This window comes from Astyanax mexicanus, chromosome 4, assembly GCF_023375975.1.
Source record: "Astyanax mexicanus isolate ESR-SI-001 chromosome 4, AstMex3_surface, whole genome shotgun sequence".
NCBI classification, from domain to species: Eukaryota; Metazoa; Chordata; class Actinopteri; order Characiformes; family Acestrorhamphidae; genus Astyanax; species Astyanax mexicanus.
Genome location: NC_064411.1, coordinates 50793821 through 50809934, shown reverse-complemented (window position 1 = coordinate 50809934; position 16114 = coordinate 50793821). Strand labels below are relative to the sequence as shown.

At 39.3% G+C, this 16114-nt stretch overlaps 1 protein-coding gene and 15 non-coding genes across 23 annotated transcripts in view; all 16 read left to right on the top strand.

Annotated features, from left to right (window-relative positions):
• The first annotated feature begins 4262 nt into the window (after positions 1–4262).
• trnal-uaa (transfer RNA leucine (anticodon UAA)) lies at positions 4263–4345 on the top strand. The gene has a single exon. It is a non-coding gene; the product is annotated as a tRNA-Leu (tRNA).
• Positions 4346–4453: 108 nt separating this feature from the next.
• On the top strand, positions 4454–4536 carry trnal-uaa (transfer RNA leucine (anticodon UAA)). Its single transcript has one exon. It is a non-coding gene; the product is annotated as a tRNA-Leu (tRNA).
• Positions 4537–4644: 108 nt separating this feature from the next.
• Positions 4645–4727, top strand: trnal-uaa (transfer RNA leucine (anticodon UAA)). The gene has a single exon. It is a non-coding gene; the product is annotated as a tRNA-Leu (tRNA).
• A 108-nt stretch (positions 4728–4835) lies between these two features.
• On the top strand, positions 4836–4918 carry trnal-uaa (transfer RNA leucine (anticodon UAA)). Its single transcript has one exon. It is a non-coding gene; the product is annotated as a tRNA-Leu (tRNA).
• A 108-nt stretch (positions 4919–5026) lies between these two features.
• On the top strand, positions 5027–5109 carry trnal-uaa (transfer RNA leucine (anticodon UAA)). The gene has a single exon. It is a non-coding gene; the product is annotated as a tRNA-Leu (tRNA).
• Positions 5110–5217: 108 nt separating this feature from the next.
• trnal-uaa (transfer RNA leucine (anticodon UAA)) lies at positions 5218–5300 on the top strand. Its single transcript has one exon. It is a non-coding gene; the product is annotated as a tRNA-Leu (tRNA).
• Positions 5301–5408: 108 nt separating this feature from the next.
• trnal-uaa (transfer RNA leucine (anticodon UAA)) lies at positions 5409–5491 on the top strand. The gene has a single exon. It is a non-coding gene; the product is annotated as a tRNA-Leu (tRNA).
• A 108-nt stretch (positions 5492–5599) lies between these two features.
• Positions 5600–5682, top strand: trnal-uaa (transfer RNA leucine (anticodon UAA)). The gene has a single exon. It is a non-coding gene; the product is annotated as a tRNA-Leu (tRNA).
• Positions 5683–5790: 108 nt separating this feature from the next.
• trnal-uaa (transfer RNA leucine (anticodon UAA)) lies at positions 5791–5873 on the top strand. The gene has a single exon. It is a non-coding gene; the product is annotated as a tRNA-Leu (tRNA).
• Positions 5874–5981: 108 nt separating this feature from the next.
• trnal-uaa (transfer RNA leucine (anticodon UAA)) lies at positions 5982–6064 on the top strand. The gene has a single exon. It is a non-coding gene; the product is annotated as a tRNA-Leu (tRNA).
• A 108-nt stretch (positions 6065–6172) lies between these two features.
• trnal-uaa (transfer RNA leucine (anticodon UAA)) lies at positions 6173–6255 on the top strand. Its single transcript has one exon. It is a non-coding gene; the product is annotated as a tRNA-Leu (tRNA).
• Positions 6256–6363: 108 nt separating this feature from the next.
• Positions 6364–6446, top strand: trnal-uaa (transfer RNA leucine (anticodon UAA)). Its single transcript has one exon. It is a non-coding gene; the product is annotated as a tRNA-Leu (tRNA).
• Positions 6447–7124: 678 nt separating this feature from the next.
• trnal-uaa (transfer RNA leucine (anticodon UAA)) lies at positions 7125–7207 on the top strand. The gene has a single exon. It is a non-coding gene; the product is annotated as a tRNA-Leu (tRNA).
• A 473-nt stretch (positions 7208–7680) lies between these two features.
• On the top strand, positions 7681–7763 carry trnal-uaa (transfer RNA leucine (anticodon UAA)). Its single transcript has one exon. It is a non-coding gene; the product is annotated as a tRNA-Leu (tRNA).
• Positions 7764–7871: 108 nt separating this feature from the next.
• trnal-uaa (transfer RNA leucine (anticodon UAA)) lies at positions 7872–7954 on the top strand. Its single transcript has one exon. It is a non-coding gene; the product is annotated as a tRNA-Leu (tRNA).
• A 1800-nt stretch (positions 7955–9754) lies between these two features.
• eef1da (eukaryotic translation elongation factor 1 delta a (guanine nucleotide exchange protein)) overlaps positions 9755–16114 on the top strand; it is a 26597-nt gene continuing 20237 nt past the window's right edge. Inside the window, exons 1-2 of one of the 8 annotated variants that reach the window (XM_022678733.2) lie at positions 9789–9864; positions 14715–14764. The gene's annotated coding sequence lies outside the window, so the exon portion shown is untranslated. Of the gene's footprint in view, positions 9865–14714; positions 14765–16114 lie in introns of all 8 variants that reach the window. The other 7 variants (XM_022678734.2, XM_022678735.2, XM_022678730.2 and 4 more) reach the window with 7 other exon arrangements.

Here is a 16114-nt window from a genome sequence, read left to right as displayed (position 1 = left end):
TGTGTAAGCAGCATGGAGCAGCAGCCGAGACAGCGTTTGTTCATAGCAGTATATTATCAGGATGTTTGATGAATTGGGAATGCCCACACCTGTATATGATGTAGGTGATATATTTTGTGAGTGTGATTGAACACTGCTCAGCATGCTCATGGCAAGGCCACAAATTGAGAAAGTGAATTAAGTGAATTGGAACGAGGCCTGAAGGTGGGAATTTAACATTCCTCAAACCACAGTGTCATATATGTACCAAGAATACATCATAGAAGGCTAATATTACCACCCACAGTGGACAGCACAACGCAGTGGGTGGTAATGATTGTGACCGGCATCTGGCTAGAATTGTCCATGCAAACAGACGCTGTGCAACTGTGGCAGAAATCGCTACATCGACATTCAATGCACACACATATTCCACAGCTCCTATATATTCCACAGTGTCCTATATCTTCCATTAAACATGGCAAAAGTCATGGGACACTATGACATACTAGCTCCCATCCCAGTACATAAGCTCCCACTCATTTCCCTCACACCACTCCACAGGATAAATAATGAGCATTGTTTCCTCTGTGAATAAACATATATAAAATGTAAAAAACTAGCACAATTAGGGTTCTAGCACCTTTCCTCAGCCTGGAACAGGCCAGGCGTTCATTAGAGCTGTCTAATGAGACCGCATAGGCCGAGATCAATAATGTATGAGAGCTAGTTTAGCCTGTCAGAAGTGAACGCTCTCTGTGCAGATGCACACAGTGGCCTCGCAACTAATTGTTGCTCTAAAATCACAGCAAAGTCTTTGAGATGGTAGGAGAAAGTAGAAAAGGGTTCTTCAGTAGAGCACTAGCAAGTTCTGTTTCTGATTCTCACCCAATTCTGTTTCACATTTGGTCAGAGTGCCCAAGCAGCTTGTGCCGATACCCCGGTTGCTGAGTATAATATAAGGGTCGGTCCCAACTCTTTTGTGCCAACACCCCAGTTTGAAAGCCACACGTGCCATCACTCAACTGCAAAATATAATATGAGAATTGGCCCAAACAACAAGATAATATTGGGACAGAAGTAGAAATAAGGAGGAGGGGAGCAGGGAATGAGGTTAGAAGTAGTTAGTTTGTTAGAGGTGTTAGGAAAGTAAGTGCACTTAGGAGTAAGTGCTTTATTTCTGAGGTTGCCCTTTAAGGTGTTCACCTTTATGTTCTCTGTGGCATGTACCAACACCAGTTGCAGTGCAATGTAAGTCCAGTCCATAGACTGTGTATAGCTGGAAAGAGCATCGTCTCTCAAAAGTGAAGCCACCACAGTTTGGGCGCCCCCTGCTGTTCGGTTTCAGAAAGCTGTGTAACCCCACCCATCCCCATAGGTTTCAATGGCAAAACAGACCATTTTCAATCACGTTTTTTTCTAATATACTGTAATTCTACCTCCTTTATTTACATGCAGCAGCTAGTGTAACCTCTGCTTATATTGTCAAATTTTTATATCCCCACATAATTAGTTTTTTAAAAGGTTATTCAGCTCTATTCAAAAAAGGTGTGGTTATTGTAAAAGGGCTGGTTATGGGCGGGACCAAGAACAGACCGTCAGACTGTGCAGAATCGGGTTTCAGGATCGCCAACATGGAGGAAGATTTTGGCTTCATTTTCATTGAATGAATGGGAACAAGAACACGGCGTCCATTTTTTTTTACAGTCTCTGTTCCAGTCCTACTACTCTGGTCATCCACTGCCCTGCACAGTTCACCTCCCAGCATAATCAAACGCACTTAATCCAGATAATTAAGGAGTGCTTGGATATACCTTTTACGGGTTATTGAGACACCAGGATGGTGGAGTGGTTAAGATCTTTACCTCTGAAGGAACAGAGAAAAGGGAGAGTGCATGTCCTTTGGGAAACTACAAAATCGCAGCCATTTACTCTGTGTACCAACACACAGTGCTTGTGCTAACACCCCGGTTGACGAGTATAGTATTGCAGTCTGCCCGACCAACTTGTGCCAACACCTCAGTTATGGAGTATAATACAACAATCATCTTGAGCTGCATGTGCCAAAACCCAGAGAACCCCAAGTTTCAGAGAATGACACAACAATTGGCCCAAGCCACATGTGTTTAATATAATATGGGAATCGGCCGGAGCCACTTGTCACAGAGTATACAGTAATACATCAGTTGGTCTAAATAAGTCCTATGCGTGGGAAACGGCTTGAACCATGTCCTCAAACAATTTTAACAGACAAATATCAAACAAAAATGTTTATTTAGAGCTACTGTCTTTTATGAAAAGAACCCTTAAGAACCCCGCTTTGGGATAAAAAATAACTATTAGGAAAACTCCTACAATTCATCAGGCCAGTGTTTTCATAGGTTTAATTCCTTTTTTTTAGGGTAAATGTTGTGTTTCAGCTTTGTGAACGACTGTGTTAATGAATGTGCAATACCCACACTGAGCATCAGCTCTAATTTATCACAATGAACATAATGTATACATTATATTTCAATCTAAATGACTCTGGAATTAATGTGTTTTGCTTTCTTTATCTTCAGCTGATATAATTACACATAAATGATGGCCACTGACACAAGCAAACACCCACATACACTTGCTGGAATGATTAGTTTTAAGCTATGGCATGGCATGTGTTTTTAGTATTATTGTAATGTATTATCCATGTACTACTTAGAGTACAGTATTGACCCAGCAAGTTTCAAATTGGATTCCACATGGGTATTAGTTGCAGGCCAATAGATGGATCATGACTTAAATTTCTGGTTCTGTTACAGCCTTGTCCACACCACTGGACTGGTAATTAGAACTCATTAGAATTGCCGGAAGCTCGTAATTGCAGTGATTCTGAGATGAGTCCCACATGTGCTGGGAATGCGAAGAGGATAAGCCAGAGAAGGAATATACATATATGCTTTCAATAGCAAATATGACATAAAGTCAATTGTGACTTTAATGCAGGTAATTTACTTTTTTAAGTAGTGAATTTAGAAGAAGCTCCAAGATGCACAGATAACAGCTTCTTCACTCCTTCACATGGCTTCTAATCTCTGGTGAATATCGTATCTTGAGATGCCCAGTTATTCCCACCCCTAATGTTCAGACTGGGATAGAGGTAGAAAGAAGGAAAGGGAGCAGGGAATGAGGTTAGAAGTAGTTCATTTGTTAGAGTTGTTAGGAGAGTAAGTGCACTTTGAGTAAGTGCTCTATTTCTGAAGTTGCCCTTTAAGGTGTCCATCACTATGGCCTCTTTGGCATGTACCAACACCAGTTGTAGTCCAAGTTGTAGTCCTTCTACCCTGGTCACGTACCGCCCTGCAGAGTTCAGTTCCAAGCCTAATCTAACGCACCTGATCCAGGTACCTAAGGGCCGTTTGGATGTTTCTTACCTTTATTGATGAGACTGACTGGTACAGGCATTGGACTTCAGATCCAATGCATCGAAATCCATGTGGAGAGAGCTTTACCTCTGTGTATTTTCTGTTTGTCTCAAGACTAATAACATAGATGCAAAGGGTGCTGATCCAACAACCTTATCCACATACTGAATAACCCATTTTCATGTGACCAGGATGGCCGAGTGGTTAAGGCATTGGACTTAATAGCCAATAGATCAAAATTCAAGTGGGAAAAGTTTTACCTTTGGGTGTTTTCTGTTTGTCTCAAGACTAATAACATGGATGCAAAGGGTGCTGATCCAACAACCTTATCCACATACTGAAGAAGCCACTTCTATGTCACCAGGATGGCAGAGTGGTTAGGGTGTTGGACTTAAGATCCACTGGATGTAAATCCACGTGGGTTCAAACCCCACTCCAGGTAGAGCTTTACCTCTAGATGGTTTCTGTTTGTCTCTGGATTAATAACAAAAAGGCAAAGGGTTCTGATCCAACAACCTTATCCAGATACTGAAGGACCGTTCTGTGTGCAACCAGGATGGCAGAGTGGTTAAGATCTGCTGGATCAAAATCCATGTGGGGAGAGCTTTACCTTTGGGTGTTTTCTGTTTGTCTCAAGACTAGTTACATAGGTGCAAAGAGTGCTGATCCAACAACCTTATCCAGGCACTAAAGAACCTGTGTTCACGTCACCAGGCGTTGGACTTAAGATCCAATGGATATAAATCCACGTGGGTTCAAACCCCACTTCTGGTGGAGCTTTACCTGCCAGTGTTTTATCTTTGTCTCAAGACCAACAATATGAAGGCAAAGGATGCTGATCCAACAACCTTATCCAGAAACTGAAAGCTTCATCTGCATGCAACCAGGATGGCCGAGTGGTTAAGGCGTTGGACTTAAGATCCAATGGATGTAAATCCACGTGGGTTCGAACCCCACTCCTGGTAGGCCTTTACATGCTGTTGTTTTATCTTTGTTTCGAGACCGACAACATGAAGGCAAAGGATGCTGATCCAACAACCTTATCCAGAAACTGAAAGCTTCATCCGCATGCAACCAGGATGGCCGAGTGGTTAAGGCGTTGGACTTAAGATCCAATGGATGGAAATCCACGTGGGTTCGAATCCCACTCCTGGTTGGCCTTTACATGCTGTTGTTTTATCTTTGTTTTGAGACCGACAACATCAAGGCAAAGGATGCTGATCCAACAACCTTATCCAGAAACTGAAAGCTTTATCAGAATGCAACCTGGATGGCCGAGTGGTTAAGGCGTTGGACTTAAGATCCAATGGATGTAAATCCACGTGGGTTCGAACCCCACTCCTGGTAGGCCTTTACATGCTGTTGTTTTATCTTTGTTTCGAGACCGACAACATGAAGGCAAAGGATGCTGATCCAACAACCTTATCCAGAAACTGAAAGCTTCATCAGCATGCAACCAGGATGGCCGAGTGGTTAAGGCGTTGGACTTAAGATCCAATGGATGTAAATCCACGTGGGTTCGAACCCCACTCCTGGTAGGCCTTTACAGGCTGTTGTTTTATCTTTGTTTCGAGACCGACAACATCAAGGCAAAGGATGCTGATCCAACAACCTTATCCAGAAACTGAAAGCTTTATCAGAATGCAACCTGGATGGCCGAGTGGTTAAGGCGTTGGACTTAATATCCAATGGATGTAAATCCACGTGGGTTCGAACCCCACTCCTGGTAGGCCTTTACATGCTGTTGTTTTATCTTTGTTTCGAGACCGACAACATGAAGGCAAAGGATGCTGATCCAACAACCTTATCCAGAAACTGAAAGCTTCATCAGCATGCAACCAGGATGGCCGAGTGGTTAAGGCGTTGGACTTAAGATCCAATGGATGTAAATCCACGTGGGTTCGAACCCCACTCCTGGTAGCCCTTTACAGGCTGTTGTTTTATCTTTGTTTCGAGACCGACAACATCAAGGCAAAGGATGCTGATCCAACAACCTTATCAAGAAACTGAAAGCATCATCAGAATGCAACCAGGATGGCCGAGTGGTTAAGGCGTTGGACTTAAGATCCAATGGATGTAAATCCACGTGGGTTCGAACCCCACTCCTGGTAGGCCTTTACAGGCTGTTGTATTATCTTTGTTTCGAGACTGACAACATGAAGGCAATGGATGCTGATCCAACAACCTTATCCAGAAACTGAAAGCTTCATCAGAATGCAACCTGGATGGCCGAGTGGTTAAGGCGTTGGACTTAAGTTCCAATGGATGTAAATCCACGTGGGTTCGAACCCCACTCCTGGTAGGCCTTTACAGGCTGTTGTATTATCTTTGTTTCGAGACCGACAACATCAAGGCAAAGGATGCTGATCCAACAACCTTATCCAGAAACTGAAAGCTTCATCAGCATGCAACCAGGATGGCCGAGTGGTTAAGGCGTTGGACTTAAGATCCAATGGATGTAAATCCACGTGGGTTCGAACCCCACTCCTGGTAGGCCTTTACAGGCTGTTGTATTATCTTTGTTTCGAGACTGACAACATGAAGGCAATGGATGCTGATCCAACAACCTTATCCAGAAACTGAAAGCTTCATCAGAATGCAACCTGGATGGCCGAGTGGTTAAGGCGTTGGACTTAAGTTCCAATGGATGTAAATCCACGTGGGTTCGAACCCCACTCCTGGTAGGCCTTTACAGGCTGTTGTATTATCTTTGTTTCGAGACCGACAACATCAAGGCAAAGGATGCTGATCCAACAACCTTATCAAGAAACTGAAAGCATCATCAGAATGCAACCAGGATGGCCGAGTGGTTAAGGCGTTGGACTTAAGATCCAATGGATGTAAATCCGCGTGGGTTCGAACCCCACTCCTGGTAGGCCTTTACAGGCTGTTGTATTATCTTTGTTTCGAGACTGACAACATGAAGGCAAAGGATGCTGATCCAACAACCATATCCAGAAACTGAAAGCTTCATCAGCACGCAAGCAGGATGGCCGAGTGGTTAAGGCGTTGGACTTAAGATCCAATGGATGTAAATTCACGTGGGTTCGAACCACACTCCTGGTAGACCTTTACCTGCTGTTGTTTTATCTTTGTCTCCAGACCGACAATATGAAGGCAAAGGATGCTGATCCAACAACCTTATCCAGAAACTGAAAGCTTCATCAGCATGCAATCCGGAAGGCAGAGTGGTTAAGGCGTTGGACTTAAGATCCAATGGATGTAAATCCACGTGGGTTCGAACCCAACTCCTGGTAGAGCTTTATCTGCTGTTTTTTTTATTTTTGTCTCAAGACCAACAATAAGAAGACAAAGGGTGCTGATCCAACAACCTTATCCAGATACTAAAGATTTTGTCTACACCAGACTAGGATGGCTGAGTGGTTAAGGCGTTGGGCTTAATATCCATTGGATGTAAATCCACGTGGGTTCGAACCCCGCTTCTGGTAGAGCTTTACCTGCTGTTGTTTTATCTTTGTTTCAAGACCAACAATATGTTGGCAAAGGGTGCTGTTCCAACAACCTTATCCAGATACTGAAAGCTTCAACAGCACGCATCCAAGGTGGCCGTGTGGTTAATGTGTTGTACTTAAGATCCAATGGATATAAATCTACGTGGGTTTGAACCCCTCTTCTGGTAGAGCTTTACCTGCCAGTGTTTTATCTTTGTCTCAAGACCAACAATATGAAGGCAAAGGATGCTGATCCAACAACATTATACAGATACTGAAAGTTCAGAACGCCACCAGGGTGGCCGAGTGGTTATGGCGTTGGACTTAAGATCCAATGGATTTAAATCCACGTGGGTTCGAACCCCACTCCTAGTACATCTTTACCTGCTGTTGTTTTCTCTTTGTCTCAAGACCAACAATATGAAGGCAAAGGGTGCTGATCCAACAACCTTATCCAGTTACTAAAGGTTCTGTCGGCACGGAACCAGGATATCAGCGTGGTTAAGGCATTGGACTCATGAACCAATGGATGTAAATCCACGTGGGTTCAAACCCCACTCCTAGTCGAGCTATACATGCTGTTGTTTTATCTTTGTCTCAAGACTAACAATATGAAGGCAAAGGGTGCTGATCCAACAACCTTATCCAGATACTGAAAGTTCAGAACGCAACCAGGGTGTCTGAGTGGTTAATGATCCAATGGATTTAAGTCCATGTGGGTTCGAACCCCACTCCTGGTAGATCTTTACCTGCTGTTGTTTTCTCTTTGTCTCAAGACCAACAATATGAAGGCAAAGGGTGCTGATCCAACAACCTTATCCAGATACTAAAGGTTCACTCTGCACTTAACCAGGATGGCAGAGTGGTTAAGGCGTTGGACTTAAGCTCCAATGGATGTAAATCCACGTGGGTTCAAACCCCACTCCTGGTAGAGCTTTATCTGTTGGTATTTTCTGATTGTCTCAAGAATGACAGTATGAAGGCAAAGGGTGCTGATCCAACAACCTTATCCAGATACTGAAAGATTCATCAGTCCGCAACCAGGATGGCCGAGTGGTTAAGGCGTTGGACTTAAGCTCCAATGGATGGAAATCCACGTGGGTTCGAGCCCTACTCCTAGTAGAGCTTTATTTGCTGGTATTTTCTGATTGTCTCAAGACAAACAACATGAAGGCAAGGGGTACTGAATCAACAACCTTATCCAGACACTTCTGGCAGCAACCAGCATGGCCTAGCAGTTAAGGCATTGTGCTTGGGCGATGGATGTTATTCCACACGGGTTCGAATGCCCCGCCTGCACTCTAAAAAACAGAGGTACGATATGAGTAAATTTTTGTACTCAAACATACACTCTTCATAATTGTACCCTCAAAGGTACAATATTGGTCTTTACAGGGTCAGATTTGTTCCCTCTGAAGTACAAAGTCATTTCTAACAGCAATAAGTACAGATTTGTACCATTTAACCAGCCAAAGGGTATTCAGTATTCTGTATCACTGTACTAATAAACAATATATATTTTAATTGCACATTTTTTATTTGAAAGCCAGACCATTTTGGATCATCAAGTTTTTTAGCCATATTTAGTTGAGGATAATGTTTATAATCTTTATAATCTTTACTGGCACAAAAACCATGGGTACAAAAAAATGACTTTTACTGAAAGGTACATTTTTGTACCTCAATATAAGGTACAGCCCCAGCGACAAGCTTTGTACTCTTTTAGGTACAAATCTGTACTTACTTTTCTTAGTGTGTGGTAGAATTTTATCTCTTGGTGTTTTCTCTTTGTCTCAAGAAGAATAACGTTAAGGCAAAGGGTGCTGATCCAACAACCTTATCCAGATACTAAAGGACATGTCTGTATGCAACCAAGATGGCAGAGCGGTTAAGGGCTTGGGCTTAAGATCCAATGGATGTAACTCCATGTGGGTTTGAACCCCACTCCGGGTAGAGCTTTACCTCTGGGTTTTTAGTCTCACTCCAGTGCTTTCAGCTTGTAAACGCAGGATGGTTGTGCAGCGAAAATGGCTTCCACCGTTCACTATGGTGGTTACTATGGTGTCCGTGGTGGTTGATAGGTGATTGCTAAGGAGTTGCTATGGTGTCCATGGTGGTTGCTAAAGTGTTGTCATGGTGGTGCTAGGTGGTTGCTAAGGTGAACATAAGGTAAAACATTTAATTTAAAAGGTAAAAGTAAAAAAATACAATAATAAACTTGTAGGCTAAACTAGCTTAGGCTATGCAAAGCTAAGCTAAGCTATCCTACGCTAAGATAAGGTAGGCTAGTCTAAGCTAAGGTGATTACTAAGGTGTTGCTATGGAATCAGTGGTGGTTGCTATGGTGTCAGTGGTGGTTGCTAGGCGATTGCTAAGGTGTTGCTAATGGTATCAGTGGTGGTTGCTATGGTGTTGCTATGGTGTCCATGGTGGTTGCTAAAGTGTTGTCATGGTGTTACTAGGCGGATGCTAAGGTGTTACTAGGTGGTTTCTAAAGTGTATTAAAATAAATGTAGCATTAAAAATAATGTAAAACATTTAATTTAAAAGGTAAAAGTAAAAAAATACAATAATAAATGTGTAGGCTAAACTAGCTTAGGCTATGCAAAGCTAAGCTAAGCTAGGCTATGCTAAAACAAGCTAAGCTAAGCTAAAATGAGCTAGGCTAGGCTAGTTTTTAACCGTCACTCTGTTTGAGGGGAAGTTTGACAGGCAGCAGCAGCGCACTGAACAAAGTTAGTGGAACATACCAACCTACAAAGGGGGGGGTGCAGTAGTTAATTCCAGTACTCTGCAAAATTACTCCTCAAGTTTAAATATTAAATAATAAATTAAGTAGTAAAATCAGTAGTAAAAGTATTTAAGATATAAATAATGCTAGAGTTTTGGTCGGTAGTATGTGTAATAAGAGTTGGTGCCCCCCTTTTTCAGGATTAAGTTGGAGAGTTCCTGCTCAGCCGGCCCTTTCTGATCAACACGGTGCTCCGGAGCCGCTCACTCAGTCCTCCAGCCGTCAAACACACAAACCCACAGTAAGTCTGACTAGTTTTCTGGCTAAAACTGTAGATATTCGGGGTTTAAGGTGCAGTTTGTGGAACAGTTCTTCTGGAATTAATGAAGTATTAGCGCTGTAGTCTCGCCACGTGGCCACGAGTTACAGTGAGGGAGGGAAGTCTATCTATAGCCGCGTTCAGAGCAGCAGCTCAGCAACTGCAGCTAAAGCTGTGCTCAACTACTTTACTGAGTCCTATTTAACACAGATAGCTGTTTCAGCTCTGAATTACCTTATTATAGCTCTAAAACTCTCTAAAATACAGTTTAGTACAGTTTAATGCAGTTTACCATACAGTAAAAAAGTTTAAAGACTTCAGTATGTGTGAGCTATCTGTGTTTCAGCTCTGTCTTACCCTAATATAGCTCTAAAAGTCTCTAAATACACAGTTTAATACAGTTTAACACAGTTTAATACTGTGTAACCTGCAGGAAAAATACAGTAAAATAGTTTAAAACCTTAACATGTGAGTTAGCTGTGTTTTATCTCTGTCTTACTTTAATATATCTCTAAAAGTCTCTAACAGCACAGTTTAATACAGTTTAACACAGTTTAGAACAGTATAAAATGCAGCACATACAACGGTTTTGCACCTTAGTTTGAGTTAAGTTTGCTGTGTTTCAGTGCTGTTTTTACCTTTAAAAACACTGTGTTTAATACAGTTCAGTACAGTTAGCTGTGTACCTGAGCTACTTTTTCGTTAATATAGCTTTAAATATTTAAAACATAGTTGAATACAGTTTAACACAGTTTAATACAGTTTAACACACTTTAATACAGTTAAAAGTGCAGTAAAATAAAGTAAACAAGTGTTAAACCTTAGTATGTGTGAGTTAGCTGTTTCAGTGCTATTTTTACCTTTTAATGAGACTGTTTAATACAGTTTAACACAGTTAGCTTTGTACCTGGGCTGTTTTTACCTTAATTAATCTTTAAAGTCTTCAAAACATAGTTAAATACAGTTTAACACAGTTCAGTACAGTTTGAAATGCAGTAAAATACAGTAAACAAGTTTTAAACCTCAGTATTTGTGAGTTACCACAGTCAGCTGTGTTCCTGGGCTGTTTTTACCTTAATATATCTCTAAAAAGATAAAACGAGTTATATATATATATATATATATATATATATATATATATATATATATATATATATATATATATATATATAAATACAGGACAGAATAGAAAAAACATTGTTTAATGCAGCTAGCTCTGTTTCAGTGCTGTGTTTTCCTTTAAAAAACAGTTTAATATACTTAGATAGCTGTGTTTCAGTGCTGTTTTTTACCTTTAAAAGCACTGTTTAATACAGTTTAACATAGTTAGCTGCGTTTCAGTGGTGCTTTTGCATTTGAAGCGCTGTTTAATACAGTAACATTTAGTAAAAGTAAAACAGTTTTAAACCTCAGTATGTGTTAGCTGTTAGCTGTGTTCCAGTGCTGTTTGTACCTTTCAAAACACACTTTAATACAGTTTAACATGCAGTAAAAAAATCAATCATCATTTTAAACATCCATATGTATTTTTAATACCTTTTTAAAAACACAGTTTACCACAGTTTGAGTAACTTAAATAGTGTGTGGTACTGTTAGTATATGTTGTGGCTAGGTGTGGTATTATTGTCAAGCATATGGGTCTGTCTCAAGCCTTGTCCACAAATATGATTATCATAAAATGTCATTATAGTAATGACCGTTATAGCAGTTTATATAAGCAATGTTATACATATACATTTTTGCATGTTTATATTTTTTTATTCTTTTCTTGGTTTAAGGGTTTTTCTGGTTTACTGTGATGGGGAAACCTGTTGCCTCATGGGAGATATTTATAATATGTCTATATATAAAACAGCAAATATATATGTTGGCTTTTTATAATAGCTGTTTTTTTTTATAAGGGATATGCAAATGGTTCATTAATCACAAGTAGGTGGGGAAAACCTGTTGCCTTTTGGGAGATCTTTACGATATTATATAGGTATAAAAGTGTTTTTATTTTATTTTGCAACTTTTACCATATGTATTCATAATTGTACATGCTTCTTATCAGTATTATGTAAGTAATATATTTTTAAAATCACAAAAATGTAAAAACAGTATTTGTAAAAATATACATTAAAATATAGGCCCACATATGTGTACTCAGTTCGTTTAAGTTGATCTGACCTCGATATGTCCTAAACAGCTTTCTGAGCCAGGTGTTAATCTGGCTTATTACCCAGACAAGATAATTATTACAGCTATGAACCAATGCCATCTCCACTGCTGCCTAATTTTAAATTGGACAGAAATTCACACTAGTCCTAAGCACAGAGAGTGTTGTTTTTTGTTGTTGTTTTTTTTTTACTTTCCTGCTACCGCCCCCAAAGACTGGTCTGACCAATGAGTATAGAACGTTTTCAGATGGCGTGTCATGACACATTTTAGTAAACTTTGGTATTGTTTGGTATTGTTCTTGTCGGTACTTGCGTTACAGCCATACAGCTCTGGAAAAAATTAAGAGACCACTTCATCTTCTGAATCAGTTTTTCAGATTTTGCTATTTATAGCTATATGATTGAGTAAAATGAACATTGTTGTTTTATTCTATAAACTACAGACATCCTTTCTCCCAAATTCCAAATAAAAATATTGTCATTTAGAGCATTTATTTGCAGAAAATGAGAAATGACTGAAATAACAAAAAAAAGATGCAGAGCTTTCAGACCTCAAATAATGCAAAAAAAACAAGTTCATATTCATAAAGTTTTAAGAGTTCAGAAATCAATATTTGGTGGAATAACCCTGGTTTTTAATCACAGTTTTCATGCATCTTGGCATCATGTTCTCCTCCACCAGTCTTACACCCTCTTTTGGCTAACTTTATTTTACCTTTACTCCTGGTGCAAAAATTCCAGCAGTTCAGCTTGGTTATATGGTTTATGATAATCCATCTTCCTCTTGATTATATTCCAGAGCTTTTCAATTTGGTAAAATTAAAGAAAATCATCATTTTGAAGTGATGTCTTATTTTTTTTTCCCAAGAGCTTTTTTTTCAAGTCTCATTCCTATCATCACCAATGTAAAGCATTTTAAACAAGCAGTGGAATTCCTTTTATCCTTAAAGTATTCCCACTGTCTCAGGAATGTACGGATTTAAACCTGACCCCTTTTCTTAGCCGCTGCAGGGTTGTGAGCTGTAATTTTATCCTGTAGAGGCATTGCTGTGTGTTAACTAGCTGTACTGGTGGGATTCTGTGCTATTTTTACATAGAAAATTGTAAATAAAAGCATTAACAGCATTAAAGTGAGTACTGCTAAGAGGAAATATAGTACACAAATCACAGTATTCTCCAAAAGCTGAATTTGTAGCTCAGTATCAGGTGCTATTAAATATCAGCATGTGTTAATACAGTTAATGAGCTCATGCTTCCTTCTCTGAGTACTGAATGTCCTGAGTGCTGAATGTTATGAACCTTTTGACATGGCTTCTTCAGATTACACTAAAGGGAATCTTTAAAAGACTGTAAGTACAAAATCGAAATCCAAAACTATGTTTAGATATATTTAAACTTTTCTTTTTAATCCAGTTTAAGTAGAATTTAATGAAATATGTTTCACCTTGCATATCAAATACATTGGAAGAAAGTGTGTATATATATATTTGCAAATCACAAAGACCACCACCAAATGTTATGATGAAACTGGCACTCATCAGGACTGCCTCAGGAAAGGAAGAGCAAGTTATAACATTTTGGTTTGTTTTAAGTTACTATACAATGCCTTATGAGATTTTTTCATAGATACTTTCATTATTCATTTTAACACACACACACACTGACATATCAGTAATGATGGGATAGCGGTTTGTAAACTGAAGTGTGAAAGTGATGAGGTATTATCTTGTGAGGGAGACTAAACTGGCCAATGTGTTCATGGCAAGGCAATGCGAATTATCACAGTTTGAGTAAGGTCTGATAGTTGGTGCCAGATGAATTATTGGTAGGTGTGTGAATTACAAGGCATCGCAGGATACGATATAATCACGGTACGATAATAGATAATAGACAGTAAAGATAGCACGATACTGTGATTCTGTGATACTCAATATATTGCAGGACAATTCTGTGTTTTTTCGTTATTTAAAAATGTTCTGCAAATATCCAAACTATGAAGAAAGAAATATGGATTTATTTAGTTAACAAAAAAAACTGTATCAAACCAGAAAAAATTTATAGTTTACATTCTTCAAAGTAGGCACCCCTTTCTTTATGAGGTAGAGTTACCTAAATTGGCTTTCAGTTAACAGCTGTGCTGAACTCGTCAAGAGTTAATTACTTGAATTTCTTGTCTCTTAATAAAGTGTTTGAGAGCATCAGTTGTAAAGTAGTGAAGAGGTAGAGTTACAGGTATACAGTGAAAAGCCCTATTTGAACAATGAAAAGAACAACTTAACTAAGTAAGTAACAAAATACTGTACTTAAGGAAATGACAATCAGTCAATCTGAAACATTTCAAAACTTTGAATGCATCCTTAAGTGCAGTCATGGAAGAGCAAAAATGAACTCTGTTGCACAGGATAACTTCAGAAACCACAAGTTAACAGCTCCCCAGATAAGGGCAGATTTGAGAGTGTTTTGGTTTGTTTAACATTTTTTAAGTTACTACATGATTCCTTATGTGTTCCTTCATAGTTTGGATGACTTCACTGACTGTTAAGGACACATATCATTAGGCAGCAAGTAAATTGGAAAATGAAAGTTTTTGGGCCAGATTAGATCAAAACATTTAACTTTTTTCTTGAATATTTCACGTCTAACGGTCACACTGCTTACTGTCTACTGTTCAAGAAACCCTGCGACATCCTGTCCTCACTTTTTATCTCCGAACACATTGGAAGGTGAGTGTTTGAACAGAGAGTGAATGGAAAGCAGGTGTGTCATGTGACCGCATGCTGTCTAAGAAGTGTTGTCTGTGCTAACATTTTTCCTGATTAAAATTCGATCCAGTTAATTTATTCATGGGACAATTTTATGTTCGGAGACTATGTGGACAAAAGTGACAGAGTAACCCTACTGTCTCTACTGTCCAGATAAGGCTTTTTGCTGTAGCATTTTTGTATTTAAGCATTGCTATGAGGATTTGATTGCATTCAGCAGCGACAAGAGTGTAAGTGTCATCCTCAACTCATCTAAAAAACTATTTATTCCACATAATTCCAGAAAACAGAGTTTCACTGCATCAAATGAATGATGGCAGTAGGTTCATGTTGATGTGATCCTATTCTACAGTCCTATAGCAGTACTAGACAGGCTGTGTTTGTGCGTTTGCACATCTCCCATCTGTGTTAGCAGAGGATACAACTTACCTGTTCAAAAGTAGCTGAATGCTGTCATTAGTGTTAGGGCTGGATATTGTTTTAAAATTTTCGAGACCGGTACTGATACCCAAACAATACTTTTTTCAGCCTAGAGCTTTTTTTACTGTATTATAGGGCTGGGCGATATGGAAAAAAAATCTTATCACGATATAGTTTTCCATATCAGCCAATATCGATACGTATCACGATATAAATCAAATCACTTTCTGTTACATTTAAAGGTTTCTTTTTACTCATAAGTGACAGAATAAGGGAGTTATGGCCAAGCTCACTAGCAGGCTCAGAGCCTTTTGGACAGACACTAGGATGTTCACAACTTGCCAGGTGGGTACAAGGTGCTCAGACAGCTTTTAATTTAATTTACTTGGTTAAGCATGCAGTTCAGGAAATAGAAAATAAAGTTTAGCGAATCCTATCGTCCAGCTTATCATTTTTATCGCGATATATAATTTCCTCGATAACTATCGATATCGTTTTATCGTTTTAAACAGAACATTTTTTTTATTTATTTATTTATTTATTTTTTTTTTATTAAGACCTTTCACTTCTAGGTAGTATGGAGACATTTTGGTCAGTGCCTTTTTGGTATCGAATTTCAATACCCAGCACTAATTAGAATGGGTGTCCACATTGGGAAGTTGGGATTTTCTGACACATAATGTGTGTGTGTGTGTGTGTGTGTGTGTGTATGTATGTATGTATGTAACGTAAGTTTACGTAAGTCATGCATGGTATAAAAGCATGGCTTCTGGCCCTTGGTTAAAAGCTCTGTTGCTTCAGAATAAGCACGATCTGGTCACGATCTGTTGGCACCGATAATTGTGAATGTGCTGCATTTTATTTTTTAATTTTTAAGTTTTGTTTTTATTT